This window comes from Perissodus microlepis, chromosome 23 (genome assembly GCF_051167445.1).
Source record: "Perissodus microlepis isolate ML-2025 ecotype Zambia chromosome 23, ASM5116744v1, whole genome shotgun sequence".
NCBI classification, from domain to species: Eukaryota; Metazoa; Chordata; class Actinopteri; order Cichliformes; family Cichlidae; genus Perissodus; species Perissodus microlepis.
The window spans coordinates 23,058,738-23,079,719 of NC_140482.1; the positions used below are offsets into that span (position 1 = coordinate 23,058,738).

General features: G+C 39.8%; 1 long non-coding RNA gene and 1 pseudogene across 1 annotated transcript; one reads left to right on the forward strand and one right to left on the reverse strand.

The window, feature by feature from the left end:
• Positions 1-3,249: 3,249 nt before the first annotated feature.
• Positions 3,250-4,403, forward strand: LOC146361460 (uncharacterized). The gene is made up of 3 exons (XR_014799538.1): positions 3,250-3,325; positions 3,419-3,478; positions 4,295-4,403. It is a non-coding gene; the product is annotated as an uncharacterized LOC146361460 (long non-coding RNA).
• A 3,757-nt stretch (positions 4,404-8,160) lies between these two features.
• Positions 8,161-16,510, reverse strand: LOC146361461 (NACHT, LRR and PYD domains-containing protein 12-like; annotated as a pseudogene).
• Between the last annotated feature and the right edge of the window lie 4,472 nt (positions 16,511-20,982).

Genomic DNA, 20,982 nt, shown 5'->3' on the forward strand with positions numbered 1-20,982 from the left:
CTTAGTAGATGAATTTAAAAATCCTTAGTGGCTTCCTTCTTGCGTGATTCACTGGAAGAAAACTTGATCTTTGATTTTAAACCTTGAGATCAAGGTCAGCAAATTGTACTTAGATTTTTGAAAATCCTACATCTTCTCATTCTTGAGTCATCACAAAGTTGGATGTCCATGCCGAACGTGTGGCCATCCACCACCCGCCTGGTGGGGTGACAACAATACCCTATCAACCGTTTATGACTGAAGGGAGAAAAGCTGCAAAGGATTCACAAAAGATGCCAACATTTAAATTTGAGAAAAAAATTATTTAAAAAAAAAATGAAAAAACAAAAGTCTCTGTAACTGACAGGTTTTTAACTCCATCCATCCATCATCCATCCATCATCCATCCATCCATCCATCCATCCATCATCCATCCATCCATCATCCATCCATCATCCATCCATCCACCCATCCACCCATCAATCCACCCATCAATCCATCCATCATCCATCCATCCATCCATCCATCCATCATCCATCCATCCATCCATCCATCCATCCATCATCTATCCATCCATCCATCATCCATCCACCCATCCATCCATCCATCATCCATCCATCCATCCATCCATCCATCCACCCATCCATCCATCCATCCATCCATCATCCATCCATGTGAAAGATGTCTGTGTAATCAGGATTTACTGGTTATTATTTTGTGTTGCATCTTACAAGCAGCTTTCAACTAAAATTATTTAAGGAAAAACAAATGTATTTTTATTCTCAGTTAACTTACTCACAAAAATTATTCATCAGTCAGCATAGACACTTGAAGAACAAAAGCTGGAGCTGCATACCTGTGTGATGTGTTCTCCAAAAAAATAGTGATTTACAGAAAAAGAAAAACTAATTTCAATTAAATAAGAAAAGGAAGCAAACTTCCTGCAAAGTGCACAAAAACAATCCAAAACTCACAAAAAAGGTGACGATCAACAAAAAATACAGTATCTAATTCGCCCTCTATCCTGCTGACACCCGGTGTCATTGTCCGTGTGAGCAGCTGGGTGTGGCCTGTGTGGATCTCAGGGCAAGCCTCCCATCTTCTCACCTGGGCCACGCACATGGAGTTCTTGTATGACTTTAAAAGTCTTTAAACAATTCAATTCATAATTCAATAATTCAATTCAAATAAATATTTGCCCCACAACATTCAGAACTTGTTCCAAATAAGACCAAATACTCATGACCTGAGAGAAGTCCTTGTGTTCAGTAAGCCAGTACTAAGGATTCATGTTAAATATCATACATTACAGCCACAGGCATTAGTGTGTGGAACACCTGTACAGATGAAGTTAAGAAAGGTACATCTATACAAAAATGTACACAATTGTTTAAAAACAATAAATTGTATGAATATAGGAAATGTTCCTCTTAGTGACTGAGATGTCCTATTGTGTTATAATAAAGCTTTGTCCTGATTTTTATTAATTAATTGATTAAGCAAAGCGTAACCCAAACTTAAAGTATTCATTAAGGTGTTTGTCACATAGGCATAATTCCATATGAAGCAAATTACAGCTTAGGTAAAAATGTAGTTTGTTGTTGTTTTGGTTTATGAGCTTAAATTGTTTCATGTGTGTATTGTATATGAGTGTAGACTTGTATACAGTTAAAAATGTATGGATTGTTTAATGTCGAATTTGGAATATTGATTTGTAAACAATGGAATTTGAAATAAGAGGGTAGGAACAGAAAATGTGAAACTTCATCTTACTTCTTTTTGAGCATAAACATTGTGTAGACATAGAAATATTCATGAAAATATAATGTTTTCAAGTTTTTCATTCCTCTTGTAAATCTTGAAATATCTGTGTATCATTTTCAGAGCTTCCTTGTTCTTGTTAGACTTCAGTCTCAGTTTTAGAGGTTTGATTTGTGTCACGGCTACCGGGGCAAGCCATGTGGTGTTTGTTGAGAAAGGACCCAATATGCAGGAAACGGCAAGATGCAGGTGAGCGTTTATTTACAAAATGGAAAACAGGAAATGAGGCACGAGAGAACTACTTAAAACCTAAACTGGGAAAACTAATAAGGAGACCTGAAATAATAATAAAGCAAGATGAAGACCAGAGAGACGCAGGACGAATGAAGAGAATACCATGAAATGCAGATGGAGTGACAACCAGCATAGGCAACACACTGTATATATATATATATGTATATATTGTGGGAAATACATCATTTTTTACTAAGCTTTAGTAGTGGCATTTTGTGAAAACTTTTATTACATAAGTAGTGATGATCATTTTATACACACATTGCAAATGTGCTCATGAAGAGTTAGCATTCAGTCTTCTGAGGGTCATAAGCTTCATCTGGCGGGACTGTCCAGATGACATATTGTGAAAGGTGACTTAGAGTGCAGTAGAGGTCAATGCAAACACGCTTACAGACACAGACAACACGTAGATTCACTTCTAGGTCAGAGGTAAGCTACATTTTTCTTGCAACTGCATTTTGTGCCTGCACAATATGACACACATATCTGTACAGACACAAGGTAACAAGGGAACTAGACACAGGAGGGAGACACAGCTGAACCTAATGAACATTACAAGGAGGAAACAGCCAGAAAGCATGAAGCTAGATCCAGAAAAACTAGACATTACACAGAGACTATTAAGGGAAGTATAGTGCATCTGTAGAGGACTGCTCAACCTGTAATCTCACGATTATGTATTTTCTTCGGTTTTGTGGCGGTGTACCTACAAGCTTTAATTTGTATCAAAGTTCACAGGCTGGCAAAATGACTGCTCCTGTCCCTGCCATCGTGGTAGGAGGAGGATGTCGGGGTGAAATCTACTCCCAGTATGCGTCTATTCATCCCGAACGAATGAAGGTTAGGAGAGGCTTGTGTTTCTGAGGGAAACATTTGTCAAAACGTCAGCATGTCTTTGTCTGTCGAAAGGAAATACCTGAAATCTGAAATTAGTCTCCTAATTATAACCGTTCTTTGCTCAAGTCATTGATGTAAGCTGTTCCTACCAATGTCACGTAGTAAGTTGTAATATTTAACGGGGCGTACCTTGATTTATTCACTTTGACCTCCTCAGGTTGTTGCAGTGGCTGATCCACGGAAATTTGCAAGGACCAAACTTCAAAAACAACACAAAATCGTGGAGGAAAACATATTTCAAGGTGAGAGGAAGAGAGAAAAAGTATCAAATCCTTATAATTATCTGCCTTGTCCTTACTGAGTCCTCTTTTATCCAGACTGGCAGGCTGTAGTTGAAAGAGACAAGTTTGCAGACGCTGTGTTAATTTGCACCCCAGATCGCCTCCATAAGGTAAACATTGTCTGCAGCAAATATTTATTGGTTTAAATTACTTTGAGATGTTCTTAAATTAATTATTATGGTGATCACATTTATGCTTCCTAGGAACCTGCTGTGGCCTTTGCAAAGAAGGGATACCATGTTCTTCTGGAGAAACCAATGGCAGTGAGTGTTTGTGGATGTTATTGATGAATTGATTTTACAGTAATAATTAATCCCTGATTTGCACCAAAAGTTTTATTGTCTGAAGTTTGGACACACAGTTTGATTTTAGCTTTTTAAAAAATACTTTTTAACTTGTATTGTTTAGAAAAATGGCCCATTGAACCTCTCTCAGACCATTTATTTTAGCATTCTAAAATCTGAGGCAGTGTTTGAACAACAGTATCAACATCAAGCAAAGATATTTTCTTCTATCTTGAAATTTGTATTTAGAGAAGACAGTTTAAAATATAATGTTAAAAGTTGTCTGTGTTTTCTTTTAATTTTCTTTAATGTGAACTTTATTATTAGTGTGTGTGCTCAAATATGGGACTTTACAGGACACCATAAACTGGCTAATACTTAGACATTTTTTATGTATCTGTTCAAAATTACAGATGGCAAGAAAGACCAGTGAAAATTTCAGGCTTATCCTGAATAGTGTTTTAAATATTAAATATCTTCAAACAGGTCTTTAATGTACAAAAAAAAAAAAAACTTCTGAAAGTGGGTCAACAGATTATTTTTTTCAAAGAAAGGACATCTGGAAAACTATTTGATACATGAAGCTAAATTTTTACAGCAATTGTTCTACGTGTCCAAACTTTAAAGCTTTAAAATCTGCTGATTTGAGCTAGAGTGACCCAACAGTTGTTTGTTTTTAGTTGCTTTCACGATTCACTATTCTGAGCAAAAGCTTTAACAAAACCACACACCCTCAGTATTTTACATCAAACTGAAGCACAGCGTCCCTCTTTTAATGTCCCCACATGACTTCAGACAACTGCAGAAGACTGCACGGCGATCGTGGAGGCTTGCATTCAGAGCGGCGTGATGCTGTCCGTGGGTCACGTTCACCGGTACGATCCAGTCATCCACAAGATAAAGGTGAGCATTTTCTAGTGCACTTTATCCAGCTGTGACAGTTTTCTTCAGCAGGTAGTGGAATCTATTGTGGGTTCAAACACTTAAACTTCATCTGCCTAAAATCTATAGGAACTCTTTCTCATTCAAAACAGCCACACATTTACAGAATCAGCAGGATTGAGGAAAAATAAGCAAACAGAGCACTCTTTTGTGTTTGTGAAAGTGCAAAAACACCCCATCAAAAACAGCATTTTAATCAAGAGTGCTGAGGCTGTTTTGACTTGATTAAGTCAAAACTACAATTTTCTCATACTTGAGAAAGTGGTAAAGAAAATTTACAAAATCTGTATGAGGGTTTTGCTGTTTTTGTTTTTTTTTTTGTTTGTTTTTTTTTGTTTTTTTTTGTTTTTTTTTATAAAAATAAATGGTCTTTTACAGGAGCTCATAGACGCTGGAGTCGTAGGTGAAGTGATCCATATTCAGCACCTGGAACCGGTGAGCAGGCAGATACGATAGAAATAATAATAATTATTATTACCATTGTTAAATTGAATTTAACAGACACATGTTGATTTTTCTTTTGTTGTTAATATTATATTGCAATATAAGACATAATTTCATAATTAACATATTCATTAAGAAAATCGTAATTTGGAGACATTTGCACATAGTTGTGGCCTGTGGACAAATTTTTGTAGCATTGTATGTTTTTGTTATGTTTTGGGTTTTTAATTTATGTTTTGGGCATTGCTGCTTTACCAGGTGTAACTATGAAGTTTAACTTCCAGGCATCCATGAAAACAAAATTTATTACATTTAACGGAGTTAGAAGTTAGCAAGAAGCTAGCGGAAGTTAGCTCGCTAGTTTTGCTAGTTACCTAAGCATGATATTGCATGTTCTGACTGAGATTTCTGAAAAAATTCAAACATACAGCTCTGCTATCACGTCCAACATAAATGAAGACAGGAAACTAAACAGCAGTGACGTTTGTAGGGTTACTGAAGTTGGGCTAGCTGGTATATAATGATGTGCTACCTGATCGCTAGCGACACAGCTATGTTAGCATAACATAAACAGTGAAGCTGGAGGACGAACACTAACACATATCCACTTATAAAAGTTAACGTTAAGGTTCCTGATAGTTAGAGACAAATGCAATCGCATGGCAGGATGCTGTAAACGGACCAAACTTCAGTCAGGAGAACAACTGAGATAATCCATCCACAATACAAGGTTAGTCATTAATATACTGCAACAACATGGGAATAGAGCAGCCAGAGAATTCAACATTAATGAATCAATGGTACAGAAGTGGAGGAAGCAAGAAGAATGAGTTTAATAAAGTTTGATTTATCTGACTGCTTTGTTTCGCTTAATGTACCTTATAATCCCGTGTACCTTATGGTCCGAAAAATACGTACTGCACACTGCAGTTTAATGTTGCAAAGCACCTCTTTTTAACTTCAGTGGATATTATACATGGTTATGCTCAGGATATGTCAGCCCATTTCTACTGGAAATGCCTTTTGGTTAAACTTTAAGCAAGGAATTTGCATTTGCACTGTTACATTTTTATAAAGCTTTAATGTACATAAAAACCAGCTTCTTGTTTAAGTGAAAATAAATGGAAGGTTGTCTTTTTGCGCTAGTAATGTTGTGGAGTTGTATTTTGTCTCGCATCAATTATATCGTTATCGCAAATTTTCAAATATATATCGTGATAAATATTTTTGGCCATATCGCCCTGCTCTAATTGTAAATAGTTGGTTTTTGTACTTATAATTTATATTTTTTTTACATTTTTTGTGCTGTGAATAAAAACAAGAATATTTATATGATAAATATTTCTAAATAAAAAAGACATTTTTTACATTAGTAGTTCATTGTGTGCATGATTTTATATTGTTGTTAATAATAAATTACTTAAAGCAACAAAACAACCTGAAGAGCCGGTTCGGAGCCGAAAGAGCCGGCTCCTTTTAGTGAGCCGAGCCGAAAGAGCCGGTTCTCTAAAAAGAGCCGGAAATCCCATCACTATAATACTGGGTATAAGCAGGAGCTGAACACATGTGAACTATTCAAGTCTGGAGGTTTAGTTTTTGTTCTTCATTTTATGATCTTAGTCTGAAATGTTTTTGAATGTTTCCTTCTCCAAAGCTCCTTTTATTTAAATATCGAACTGTCATCATACACAGTTAATGTTTTGAAAATTAGATAGACAAAATATTCCAATACGTGAGAGCTTAATCAATCCAAAAAATATTTCGTTCCACCCTGGTAAGAATTTTAACTGAAGAAAACCATGAGGAGAAACTCAAGGTGAAAATGAGTGAGTGTGTCAGAGTGAATTGTCCGATGGAGTACATTTTCATCTATGAAGGTTTTAAATGTGTAATTGACTATGTGCACGTTAGCATATGCTACTTCCGGTGCGGAAACTCCTGTGGGGAGCTTTGTTTCCGGTGTCCTATTTGCGCCTGGTTTACGGTCCAAAACAAGTTAAGCAAATGAATGAATCAAGCGGCGATTTACATTTCTATAGATGTCTTGGGCATTTACCCAATATATCTGTAAATGCTGTTCATTGACTTGTCGATATTTTTCCCCGCGCCTCAGAGCAAAAGAGAAAAGGGATTCAAATGTTATATTTCTCAGCTGTCCCTTGTTTATCGCGGGTGTTATGTTCTAAAAATAACCAGCAATAGGTGAAATCAAGTAGCCAATTTTATTTTTTGACGGTGCAAAACGTTTCGTGGACATACAGTACTGCACTTCAGAGTCACACTGCTAGCGATCCATGCAGCGATTCTGTACTGTACAGGAGAGACGTCACGGAGGAGATCGTCTGCAGCGATCAGGACGCAGGACACAATGTGACGTAAAAAAAAGCATGCAAACTTGCACTAAAAAATCCGCGAAACAGCGAGGTGAAAGGTGAACCGCGTTATTAGCGAGGGACCGCTGTAATTTTGAAGGTAAGTCACAACATACCCTTCGTAAATACTAATGTATAGAAACCGTTACCAGCAATCATTCATTTTTTGTGTGGCTTTTTTCACGGTTTGTTAACATGCTGTGTAGGTGTGTACTTGACTAGCTGATATCGACATAACGGGGGAAACATCTGGTTTGACTACTCTTCACCTGTAGTTTGAATGCTGAACATTTGCCTGTTTAAATCATAATAACTGTCACTATACAGAGATGTGCTTCTGAATGTGGACGATGTGTCTTCTGCTGCAGTGATGCAGTTCTGCTTGTGTTGAGTGATGTAAACAACTGATCGATCTAAACGCTTTAAACGTCAAAATTGATCATTAGATTTTTTTATGACACAACAGCGGTGAGTGTTCCCACCTTCTGCTCTTTGTAACTTAACGCAATCTTTCCGTTTTCGAGTTTTGGACATGATTTTGGAGTATATCTTCGCAGTAGCGATTGACCGCAAAGTAAAGCTACCGGAAATGCACAACCCCACATCCGGTCTCAAACCAGGAAGTTAGCATTGTCTCGTGCACATAGTCAATATTGTTCTGGTACAGTCAATGAACTAAACCAGTGAAGAAGAAAACAGACTTTACCATGAAGGTCCTCAGTGTGGATCAGTATAATATCAGCCTGCTGCTGATGTTTGCAGTTTAGTCTCAGCATAACATTCGCATCATATTTACCTCAGACAAACTGAAACATGGTGACTGACCTCAGAGTTTTAAGTCCACATCCTGGACTCTGCAGAAAACCACACAGCTGCTTCAGTCCTGAATCCTGCAGCTTGCTGTTAGTTGGGAAAAAAACTGTCACTACTCAAGTCCAGATGCTTCAGGGAGGAGTTGGTATTCAGAGCTGGGATCAGAGAGCTGACCTCTGATGAACCACAACTCCTGGATCTGTATAAAGAATGAAAGATGTAAGTTTATTAGACAAAGTTCGTGCCTGAAATCATTCAGTGTTTCATAATCTGTTAAGAGCTAAAAAAAAAAAGGTTCAGAATGTATTTGTCACATCTGCTATAGCAGGTGGCATGGAGTAGAGAGTGTGTGGACCCAAATACAGACAACGGAGATGGAATGGAACATTAACAGAAAGCGTCTTAATGCATGCTCAATCATCCAGGTAAGTAAATCTCCAAAGGTTGATTCTGTTCATCTGGACGTAGCGTTTTCAGTGGGAGAAACATTTTGTCACTCATCCAAGTGACTTCTTCAGTCTCAGGCTGAAGAAGTCAGCCTGTCACGTTTTACCCTCTTAAAAAAGAGGGTAAAACGTGAGCAGAAGTTAAACAGCAGAAATAAATATACAAATAGATAAAAATAAATAATAAATAAAAATGTTAAAAAAACAAAGTGACACTGGCTTTAAAAGCACAAAAACACTCTGCTGTCTATCTAAATGTGGGTTTTAGTACTGACTTTAGAGACAATTTAAAAAAAAAAAAAAAACATTCGCCCAAACAACGTCACAGATAAACAGTTAAAAATATAAACTCAAGAACTGAAGAAAAATCGTCCTGATTTTAAACATCCGCATCAAGATAAACTTGCAGATTTATGAGTCAAAATGTGTCGAAAAGTCTGTATCCTTACCTGAGAGTTTCAAGTTTACAGTGGGGACTCTCGAGTCCAACACGCAGAAAATCCAATCCAGAATCCTGCAGGTTTTTAAGCTCAGGTCCAGCTCTCTCAGATGATTGGATGGGGAGCTGAGAATTGAGGACAAAGCTTCACAGCTTCTTTTTGAGAGTGTACAATAACTCAGCCTGAAGAAGAATAACAATGAAGACATATTCTTTTATTCATCTAATAGTATTAAACATTTAAAATTATTAATATATTTACTTACAGAGCTTTGTTGGAGGCTTTGACCACTGGCAGCAGCCTTAGAAGAGCCTCCTCTGAACTAGAGTATTTCTTTAGGTCAAACACGGAAAGATCTGATGACAGTAAGATGAAGACTAGAGCTGACCACTGGGCAGGAGACAGTTTATCTGTGGAGAGACCTCCTGAGCTCAGGGACTGTTGAATCTCCTCCACTAGAGAACGATCATTCAGTTCATTCAGACAGTGGAACAGATTAATGCTTTTCTCTGCAGACAGACTATCACTGAGCCTCCTTTTGAGGTACTGGACTGCTTCGTGATTGGTCTGTGGGCTACTTCCTGTCTGTGTCAGCAGGCCTTGTAGGAGAGTCTGATTGGTCTGAAGTGAAAGACCTAGGAGGAAGCGGAGGAACAAGTCCAGGTGTCCATTTGGACTCTGTAAGGCCTTGTTCACAGCACTCTGGTAGAAGAGTATCTCTGTAGATTCTCTTGTTTCAGACTCCTGGGAGGTTGTTTGTTTCTCTTCCAGCAGATTGACTCCAGAGTTGATGAAGGTCAGATGGACATGAAGAGCAGCCAGAAACTCCTGAACACTCAGATGGATGAAGCAGAAAACCTTGTCCTGGTACAGTCCTCTCTCCTCTTTAAAGATCTGTGTGAACACTCCTGAGTAGACTGAGGCTGCACTGATATCGATGCCACACTCTGTCAGGTCTGATTCATAGAAGATCAGGTTTCCTTTCTGCAGCTGATCAAAAGCCAGTTTTCCCAGAGACTCAACCATCTTCCTGCTCTCTGGACTCCAGTGTGGATCTGTCTCAGCTCCTCCATCATATTTGACCTTCTTCACTTTGGCCTGAACCACCAAGAAGTGGATGTACATCTTAGTTAGGTTCTTGGGCAGCTCTCCTCCCTCTCTGGTTTTCAGCATATCCACCAGAACTGTAGCAGTGATCCAGCAGAAGACTGGGATGCGGCACATGATGTGGAGGCTTTGCGATGTCTTGATGTGCGAGATAATCCTGCTGCTCTGCTTCTTATCTCTGAATCTCTTCTTGAAGTACTCCTCCTTCTGTGGGTCACTGAACCCTCTGACCTGTGTCACCATGTCGACACAGTAAGGAGGGATCTGATTGGCTGCTGCAGGTCGTGTGGTTATCCAGAGGTGTGCAGGGGGAAGCAGGTTGCCCTTGATGAGGTTTGTCAGCAGCACATTCACTGAGCTGGACTCTCTAGGGTCAGTCAGTATCTTAGTGTTCTTGAAGTCCAGAGGAAGTCGACACTCATCCAGACCATCAAAGATGAACACAACCTGGAAGTCTTCAAAGCTGCAGATTCCTGCTTCTTTGGTTTCAGTAAAAAAGTGATGAACAAGTTCCACCAAGCTGAACTTTTGCTTTTTCGGAAGATTCAACTCTCTGAAAGTGAATGAAAATATGAACCGGATGTCCTGGTTGGCTTTGTCTTCAGCCCAGTCAAGAGTGTATTTCTGTGTTGAGACTGTTTTCCCAATGCCAGCCACTCCCTTTGTCAGCACTGTTCTGATTGGTTCATCTCTTCCAGGTGGAATTTTAAAAATGTCTTTTTGACTGATTTGACTGACTGGTCTGTCTGGTTTCCTGGATGCTTTTTCAATCTGTCTGACCTCATGTTCATCATTGACCTCTGCAGTCCTGCCCTCTGTGATGTACAGCTCTGTGTAGATCTGATTCAGAAGGGTTGGGTTTCCTGCTTTAGCGATCCCCTCAAACATGCACTGGAACTTCTTCTTCAGCTTAGATTTTAGTTCCTGCTGACACACCTCAGGAACCCCCGACTGACATGATCGCTGCAGCACCGGGCAAACCTCCATCGGCCCCACTTCTGCTAAACAGGTGAAAATAGATTTAAAAGCGACAGCAATTAGTGCCGCTGAATCTTGGATCTTTATTTATTTTTTTGCTGTTTTACTTGATGTGGGCTGCCACAAACGATTATTTTGATAGTCGACTAGTCACCGATTATTTTTTGCGATTAGTCAACTAATCAGATCATGCGTCCATTGGACATAAAACATACAGCTTATTGCATCAGCATGTGTCTGCTCTTATATAACTATCATTAGCTTACAGCTTTAAGTGTTTAAGGTATGTGCTAACTAAAAATAAAGACAAGATGATAGTTTATTAAACTTTTAATGACATTTGCAGAATGTCTCGGGGGAGTTTAATAAACTCGTCCGTCTGTTCTTTCTATGTAAAATATAACAGGACACTGGAGTAAATTCTCGACCATTTCACGCTTCTGTTTAATCAGTTCTGTTTGACATTTATTCAGCTGTGTAAAAACTATAACTTTAATCTCAGCCAAACCAATTTATTGAGGAACAAATAAAACACTGAAAAAAGCCAAACATTAACAATGCGAAAGAACACAAAGGGGTTTGAAAATGATGTGCCGGGAGTTCACTGTTCTCGCCGGCTCTAGTGAACCTTGAACCCTCTAGCTATTGAGCGGGTGGGTAACAGACGTCTCCGAACACGTCAGAGCCCTTTTGCAAATATGTGATGTCTTGATAAACCGAGCAGAAATTTGTAAGTAGCTGCCGCCATTGTTGAAAACTGGAATTGGCTGGGCCGCGCTATGAATTGTGGGATAGGTTGGGCCACGAAGTATACACCCGACCCATCCTTCAAATCTGGGGAAATGAAGGACGCATTTTTCGGCCGCGTTTGGGGGAATCTTCGAATTTGGACAGGCTTCGCTGCGTCGCTGTAATGTAATTGGCCTACAAATGCTGCCTCTGAAGGATGCAGCCGCTAAATTTGGACACAGCTATGAAATCGGACACTGCTTCTTCTTCGGGGTTTAACGGCAGCTGGCATCCTTGTACATGCAGTGCTGCCATCTTCAGTTTCAGTCTGTTATTACACTCTTAAATCCTACTTATTCCTGCGTTTTTCGGGATCTTACAAAGCTTCAAACGAAGCATCAACTATTAAATTTGTCGTCGACGATTTAAAAAAAATAAATAGAACTAAACGTTAAACAAATTTCTTAAAGTCAAAGACTGTTTCATATAATTTAATTTTTCCTCAATGCCATGTGCATAAAACTAAAAGATTAAAAATAATAAAACATTTTTTAAAAATAGATTTTTTGATTTGATTCTATTTTATATTATCGATTATACAGAAAAAAAATGTATTCAGGTTGTGTATCATGTTTTTAAAAAGTAACTAAGTAATAAAGTAACTAATTACTTTTGAAAATAAGAAATCAGTAAAGTAATGGGAGTAATTGGAGAAGTAATCACCAATTACCATTTTCAAGTAACTTGACCAAGACTGGTTATAACTCAGTGGAAGGTTTTATGGAGAAATATTCAATTCAGTTTTATTTATAGAGCACCAAATCACAAAAACAGTCACCTCAAGGTGCTTTATGTTGTAAGGAAAAACCTCAACAATCATTTGAGCCCCTATAAGCAAGCGCTGTAATGACAGTGGAAGGAAAAACTTCCTTTTATCAGGAAGAAACCTCCAGCAGAACCAGGCTCAGGTAGGGGCGGCCATCTACTTTGACTGATTGCTTGAGAGAAGGAAGCCAGGATAAAAGACATGCTGTGGAAGAGGGCCAGAGATTTATTATAGCTGCAGATTAGCAGCTAAGTGGTGTATAAACAGGCAGAGAAGAAGAAACACCCAATGCATAATGGGAATCCCCCAGCAACCTACACCTGTTGCATCGTAACTAAGGGAAGTTTTAGGGTTACCTGATCCAGCTCTAACTATATGCTTTAGAAAAATGGAAAGTTTAAAGCCTAATGTTAAAAGTAGAGATAGTGCCTGTGGCGAGCGAATGTGAGTGTGATTGGTTGTCTCTATGTGTTAGCCCTGCAACAGACTGGCGACCTGGCCTGGGTGTACCCTGCCTCTCGCCCTAAGACAGCTGGGATAGGCTCCAGCGCCCCCCGCAACCCTGAAAAGGATAAGCACAAGCGAATGGATGGATGGTTAATAAATATTGATTTGCTTTGATAATATTACAAAAATAGCATAATATACAATACAGTGTTCAAATATTTAATAACTTTAGTATATCGTTTCACTTAATAAAAAATTAATACATTTCTAAAAACTCTGGTTTAAAATTTAAAAGCCATTTGAAAGCACAAAGAGTGAACGTCTGAATGTATTATGAGATCCTAAAGCATGGCCTGTTTGGATATTTCTGATCCCAAACAGGTTAGATGCTTTTCTATTTTTTTTTTAGAATCTGCTATAAACCATCCTTACATCTCATCTAAAGGTCAGTTGTCCTCAGTTTTAACTGGATCTGCTCCTGAAGCATTAATATGAGGTAAGTGCTGTTATAACCAGTGAACTAAAGCCAGAGATTTTTAAACCAACCAGCCATTCATTCATTACAGCTCTGACATACTGGAGAGCTAAACTGAGGCTACAGAGATATCACATGGAAAGAATCAGAGCTCTGATTGGTCAGCTCAGAGTTTGTGTGTTTCTGCCTTATCCACGACTCTTCAGACAAACTCATGGAATCTTACCTTCTGATTCTGATAAAAGTAATGAAGCTTCCTGGACTGAGGGACTTCCTGTTGGAGAAAAGTGCACTTTGAATCATGAAATGGTCCTTTTAAAAATGAAAACTAGCGTGTCTTCAAAATAATTATTAGATTATTTGAGGAGGAAAGACAAAATTAAAATGTTTATTATATAAAATAAATTGTGAGAATGTTGTGTTTCCTACCGCATTGTTTGTTTCTTCTTTCTCTGAATGACCTCTTTTAATCTTCTTTAAAATCAACTCCGCCACCTCCATCACATGGCCAGTAGTATACAGGGAGTGCAGAATTATTAGGAAAGTTGTATTTTTGAGGAATAATTTTATTATTGAACAACAACCATGTTCTCAGTGAACCCACAAAACTCATTAATATCAAAGCTGAATGTTTTTGGAAGTAGTTTTTAGTTTGTTTTTAGTTTTAGCTATTTTAGGGGGATATCTGTGTGTGCAGGTGACTATTACTGTGCATAATTATTAGGCAACTTAACAAAAAACAAATATATACCCATTTCAATGATTTATTTTTACCTATGAAACAAATATAACATCTCCACATTCACGAATATACATTTCTGACATTCAAAAACAAAACAAAAACAAATCAGCGACCAATATAGCCACCTTTCTTTGCAAGGACACTCAAAAGCCTGCCATCCATGGATTCTGTCAGTGTTTTGATCTGTTCACCATCAACATTGCGTGCAGCAGTAACCACATCCTCCCAGACACTGTTCAGAGAGGTGTACTGTTTTCCCTCCTTGTAAATCTCACATTTGATGATGGACCACAGGTTCTCAATGGGGTTCAGATCAGGTGAACAAGGAGGCCATGTCATTAGTTTTTCTTCTTTTATACCCTTTCTTGCCAGCCACGCTGTGGAGTACTTGGACGCGTGTGATGGAGCATTGTCCTGCATGAAAATCATGTTTTTCTTGAAGGATGCAGACTTCTTCCTGTACCACTGCTTGAAGAAGGTGTCTTCCAGAAACTGGCAGTAGGACTGGGAGTTGAGCTTGACTCCATCCTCAACCCGAAAAGGCCCCACAAGCTCATCTTTGATGATACCAGCCCAAACCAGTACTCCACCTCCACCTTGCTGGCGTCTGAGTCGGACTGGAGCTCTCTGCCCTTTACCAATCCAGCCACGGGCCCATCCATCTGGCCCATCAAGACTCACTCTCATTTCATCAGTCCATAAAGCCTTAGAAAAATCAGTCTTGAGATATTTCTTGGCCCAGTCTTGACGTTTCAGCTTGTGTGTCTTGTTCAGTGGTGGTCGTCTTTCAGCCTTTCTTACCTTGGCCATGTCTCTGAGTATTGCACACCTTGTGCTTTTGGGCACTCCAGTGATGTTGCAGCTCTGAAATATGGCCAAACTGGTGGCAAGTGGCATCTTGGCAGCTGCACGCTTGACTTTTCTCAGTTCATGGGCAGTTATTTTGCGCCTTGGTTTTTCCACACGCTTCTTGCGACCCTGTTGACTATTTTGAATGAAACGCTTTATTGTTCGATGATCACGCTTCAGAAGCTTTGCAATTTTGAGATTGCTGCATCCCTCTGCAAGATATCTCACTATTTTTGACTTTTCTGAGCCTGTCAAGTCCTTCTTTTGACCCATTTTGCCAAAGGAAAGGACGTTGCCTAATAATTATGCACACCTGATATACGGTGTTGATGTCATTAGACCACACCCCTTCTCATTACAGAGATGCACATCACCTAATATGCTTAATTGGTAGTAGGCTTTCGAGCCTATACACCTTGGAGTAAGACAACATGCATGCAGAGGATGGTGTGGACAAAATACTCATTTGCCTAATAATTCTGCACTCCCTGTATGTTCCCACCATAAGATCCACCACTCTCCTTGTGTCTGCTTTCTCCAGGTAGCTCTTTTTAATGGTCATGAAATCACCTCCGGGTCCAATCCGCAGGTGCCAGTGAAAACGTTCCAGCTCCTTTTTACCTAAATCATCCAGTATGTCCAGCAACTGTCTTCGAACCGGCTTCTCCATCTTTGATCTGTGAAACAAGAGAGCATGTGAATCATGGTCTCATCACAACTTTTTTTGTTTACTTATTTAGTATATTTCACAGCAGATTTCATGTTCAATCTGTATTATTTATACTGGCACCAATCTGATATCATGTTTCTAAACCTGCTCTGGTATCAGGAACATGGTACCAAGAAGGAATCGTCACAATAACAGTTACAATATAATTATCTGATGACGGGATAGCTCTGGTCATTGGATATATTCTCATGTTCCCATTGATCCTAATGAGCTGGTTATCCTCTATTAGAGCAGACAAACATAAGGATCGGCTGAGCTTAAAGCCACTCAGGGCTGCACGAACAGGCTAGAACGGTTTCACATAAGTTTCACATAAATCAAATGTCTCACTAAACAATTTGTCCTCGTCCATCTAGCAACACCTGAAAGTTCCTACCTTCACTGTGTTTGAAGCAAAGCACAAAGGAGACAACTGCTGGAGCAGCTGGAGTCCTACAGACACTCAAAACACCTCCTGCAACATCCATTCTTTACACTCTGACTGCTGTGTTTGTGGAAACACAGTCATGGAGTCATGTACAGTTAGAGATGGTCATCTCACCTCTGAGCTTTGGTCTGGTGTAACCCAGTCATAGATTCGCAGAAACACACCGGTTACACTGGCTCTCAGGTTCCCCACACAGAGTAGTTTTAGAGGGAGGGGCTCCCTTCTCTTTGTCTCTCTGATCCATGCTGCTAAATCCACATCCACCTCAATTTGTGGGTTACAACAGAAAATGATACATTTCTTGTTCTCCCGTATTATAAGACGGGATTATTTCATCAAACAGAGGACATTTTGCCTGATAATTATTACCAGAATTCCAGGAATAGTTAGTTATTATTAGGGCTGTGCGATATGACCAAAATCTCATATCCCGATATAAGAATTCTTTCGTCCCGATAACGATATAAATCACAAAAATGTAACATTTTCTGTAAATTCTGTGAATCTCGGGCAGCTCGACTTGCGGGAAGTGTTTCCAGCTGCGCGACATGTAGCTGGAGTCGAGTGTTTTAACCAATGCATGAAACTATACATTTTTAGACATAAGTTGTAAAGGCCGCCGTTTTTTTTGTGAGTATTTATTACACGGCGTGCTGCGGGGAAAAGCCTGTTCTAACGTTTGAGTCTAAGGTTTATTTTTTAGCACCTGGCAGCTCTTTTTTAATTTTCATCCGTAAATAATCTGCTCTTTCACGTGATTCAGTTTATTTTGAAAAGTCTCAACAGGATCTTGAGCTTTATTGTGAAAGGTTTATGTGGAACATAAACAAGCGGACACGCGATGCTATTACTGTCATTGTTGCTAACCATAACGCATTAAAACAGGCGCTTGTCCGTCTGTAGTGTGGTTATATAAAATATAAGAGAAAGAGAGAACTTTAAGAAATTAATATAGCCACTACAGTGACCATCAACGATGAAAAATATTGCCGTAAACAGTTTATTTTGCGACACCACGAAACAAACGATAGCGTAAAATGAAACGATAGACGTTTTTATATCGTCATCCAATATATATTGTTATATCGAACAGCCCTAGTTATTATAAGAAGTGTTTGTGAACTAAAAATCAATAAATAATAATAAAACGAAAATGCTTAGACAGTGCTAGCATGATGGACAGGTTTTTGACGGGACTGTCACACAAACGCAAAGCAGAAGATGAAGCATTGTCAAACCAACTTGCTTTTAAGCCAAATACTAGAAAATATGAAGAAGAATATCTTGCCTTTGGCTTCACCTGCACAACGGTTGTGCCAAGATAGGTATCTCCGACAGAATTTGTTTCCCCTGCGCTGGGCTGTCCAAATCACGGACAAACAGTGGTTGCCAAACTTGTTTTGCTACACCCCCCCTTATTTTTACAAGAAAATCTTCGCCTCCGACCCCCACCCCCCTTCTCCTCAAAAGGGGGGTGGGGGTGGGGAACCTGCTTCCCTCTGCACGCCTCTGGATAACCACACGACCTGTGCACCTCGGAAACTCCCTGATATCTGGCAGGTTGTGATTTATTTCTGCTGGTTTTCCTGTTTGAAACACAAACACATCTCATTACTTTGTTGTTCTTCTTGGTGCGGCGTTTGAATATTTCAGCACCAAACTGATTTTTCTTCAAAGCTCGTTTCGACATGTTGAAGTCTTGAATGAAAGTGCAGACTGAGAGTGGATCACATGCTTTTTAAGTGCATCATGTGACATGTTCAGTATTGTCACACATGTCTAGATTGCCCCTGATATCATAACTGCTCAAACACTGATTATTATATTTGAAGAATTATTACTGATGGCAGCAAAGTTGATGCTGATTTGTCGCCCCCTAGAGATCAAAACACAAACTGCATGATGTCAGTGCAACTCATAGTGAAAGGAAGTGTTTAAATGACTGAAACACATTCAGCTTTCACAGCCAGCCAATATCCTGTGACACTGAACATGTACAAACACAGGTCTTGAACTTTTCCACATTTTGTCACATTACAGCCACAAACATGAATCAATTTTATTGCAATTCCACGTGAAAGACCAACACAAAGTGGTGTACACGTGAGAAGTGGAACGAAAATCATACATGATTCCAAACATTTTTTACAAATAAATAACTAAAAAGTGGGGCGTCACCAGGTCATGACTACAACCCCCGGGTTAAGCCTGTTGGATTTATATTTTATTATTGTCATTTGTATTGGGAAATATCTAACCATATATGCTTAGAGGTGTATAATCAGTTGTGTAGTGATAGGATATGTGATCCTTAGTGGTCTGCAACGACTTTGTTTTCTGGTGTTCTGGCATTCACACCCACATCCTGGGAGCATGGGAGAGGTTGTACCTTCTCTTATTGTTTTATGGTAGGATAAAATATCTATATCTGTTTTAGTCTAAGTGCCTTTTGTTTAGATGAACTGCTGGACTTCCAGACCAGCAGGTTTAGGGAAGTTGTTTATGGGGTCACATTCTGGGGTGCAGGTGTGTCACTAAGGTGCAGGAGAGGCATTCCTCCTCTGTCCCCTTCTGGTCACCTGTACTTCAGTTTTATTCCACATCCTATACATCCACATTACTCACACTATCATAGCACATACATATAGGGCCTTGGGGGGTGGGCATGTTATATGGCATCCAGAGGACAGTCTGGGTATTTAACCTCAACTCTGGTGTCGGTGCCCGTCTCTCAATTTTAAATGCATGAAGATATTGAGGGTTCTCGGGAGGGACCATGCTGACACCGGCTGCTCTCTGGCAGGAAGAACCATGCCTCTTCTATGTTTTAAATACACTTTAGAACAGCTTGCAGCAGCACCACATATGAGCGGGAAGAGGGAGACATGGGGTCTTCACACTCCCATTCTCTATTTATCATCGGGACGGAGGGGCTGGGAGGAAGAGTTGGCCATCTGGTGGGGGGTCTCCCTGCTGCTCCGGGACCGGGGGTGGTCTGCTTGTCTCCACCCCAGGAAAAAGGCTAAAATCTCCTGGGTCTGGGTACCAACACCCCTCGGGGGTGGTGGTGCCTGGACCTGGCATATAGAGCATGTTTGGAGAGGGTGTGTACAGTGTCCATTTATGTTTGTTTCTACGTTGGGCGAGTGACGAGTATTTGTATGGGGATGGGGGGCCCTTGGACCTCGGGCCTCTGGGCCTGGGGCTTGGTGCACTGTGGCGTGGCTGGATGCCAGCAGAGCCCACAGGCACATCACCACAGCTCCCTCTGGCTTCTGCTCCGTGGCTTCTGGGTGACCCCTTGTCTGGGGCTCTCCTTAGCTCTTTCCAGGAGAGTGGCATGGTTGCACCTCTGATGGTACTCCTTGGGCTCTCACGCTCTGGGGGCCTCTGGATGTCTGGGGCCTGGATCTCCTCCATGCCTGCTTCATGCCCTTGGGGACAGGGCTATGGTTCCCCACACCCTCTAGCAGATCGTTACATGAAGAAAACCTTTTGAATGCAATACAATACAATACCTGAACATGTGGGTGCTCACAGACACACACTATATCTTTCTTGGCTGCTACCTCAAAGCACACTGTGCGCTGTTGGTTGTACATACACAACTGTTATACTATATTAATGTTCAGCTGCCAATGGACTTGAGGAGTAAATAATAAAAGGCCAAATGCCTGTAACTGAGGATTCTGTCTCAGTGATTTATAGCTGTAACGTGTTGGGTAAATCATGTTCATGTTGCATGATCACAGTCCGCTTCAGGACCTGACAAAAGTTGATTAAGAATTAAGACCAGGTTTACTTTAAGAAGTAAGATCAGAGCATTATTATTTTTAATTGTTTGGCCTCACATACTGAAGAGCACCAACAGGGTAGACTTACCTTTAAGCTTCACCAGTGTCCAGAGTAATTAATCAAATTCAGCTCAATGTACAGTTGTGTTTTTTTTACTCTATTACTTCAGCCTGATTTAAGTGTGACTGATCTTCTTATTATACATTTAAAAAAAAGTTTTGTTCTATGCTTTATAGATTTTATAGAATATTTGTTTACAATGATTTATTTGCATCACACCGATCACATGTAACAAACACAGCATATTTCATGCCAGAAATAAAAGGTCAAACATTCTGGAAAATTATTCTGAAGTGAAACAAACCTTATTTCATGGCAGAATCATAACTAATGCACTTTTGTAAGTGATTTCAGCTCCTAAACAGTGGCCGGAGGAAAGAACTGGCAGAATAATGTGGCACATGTTAGAGAGGTTTCCCTGTAGATACTCTGTACAAATATTAAAACGATTAAAATCATAAAATTATTAACACCTGCCTTTTGAATTTCCCCCATAAAGACAAGAATGATCACAAAAGCAAATCAAATATAGACCAGAGTCATCTAGCTACATATAGATCACTATCTTTTATAGATACCGATATTAAAAAAAAACACCGTGTTTAGAAAAAGTCATTCCAGCACCCAATAAAACACACACACACATTCCTCCCCATCCCCATGTGCCTCCTACTTTCTGCTCCACCACACCCACCCACACATGCAGAGCCTTGGGGTGCAGGTGTGTCACCAGGGTGCAGGGGAGGCATTTCTCAGCACACACACACAAAAACACACAACAAATCCTCCCATACCGAGTTTTTCACTGTGTAATCCTGAGATGAGACAAAACCTCACAACAATCATTAAATAATGGATGAA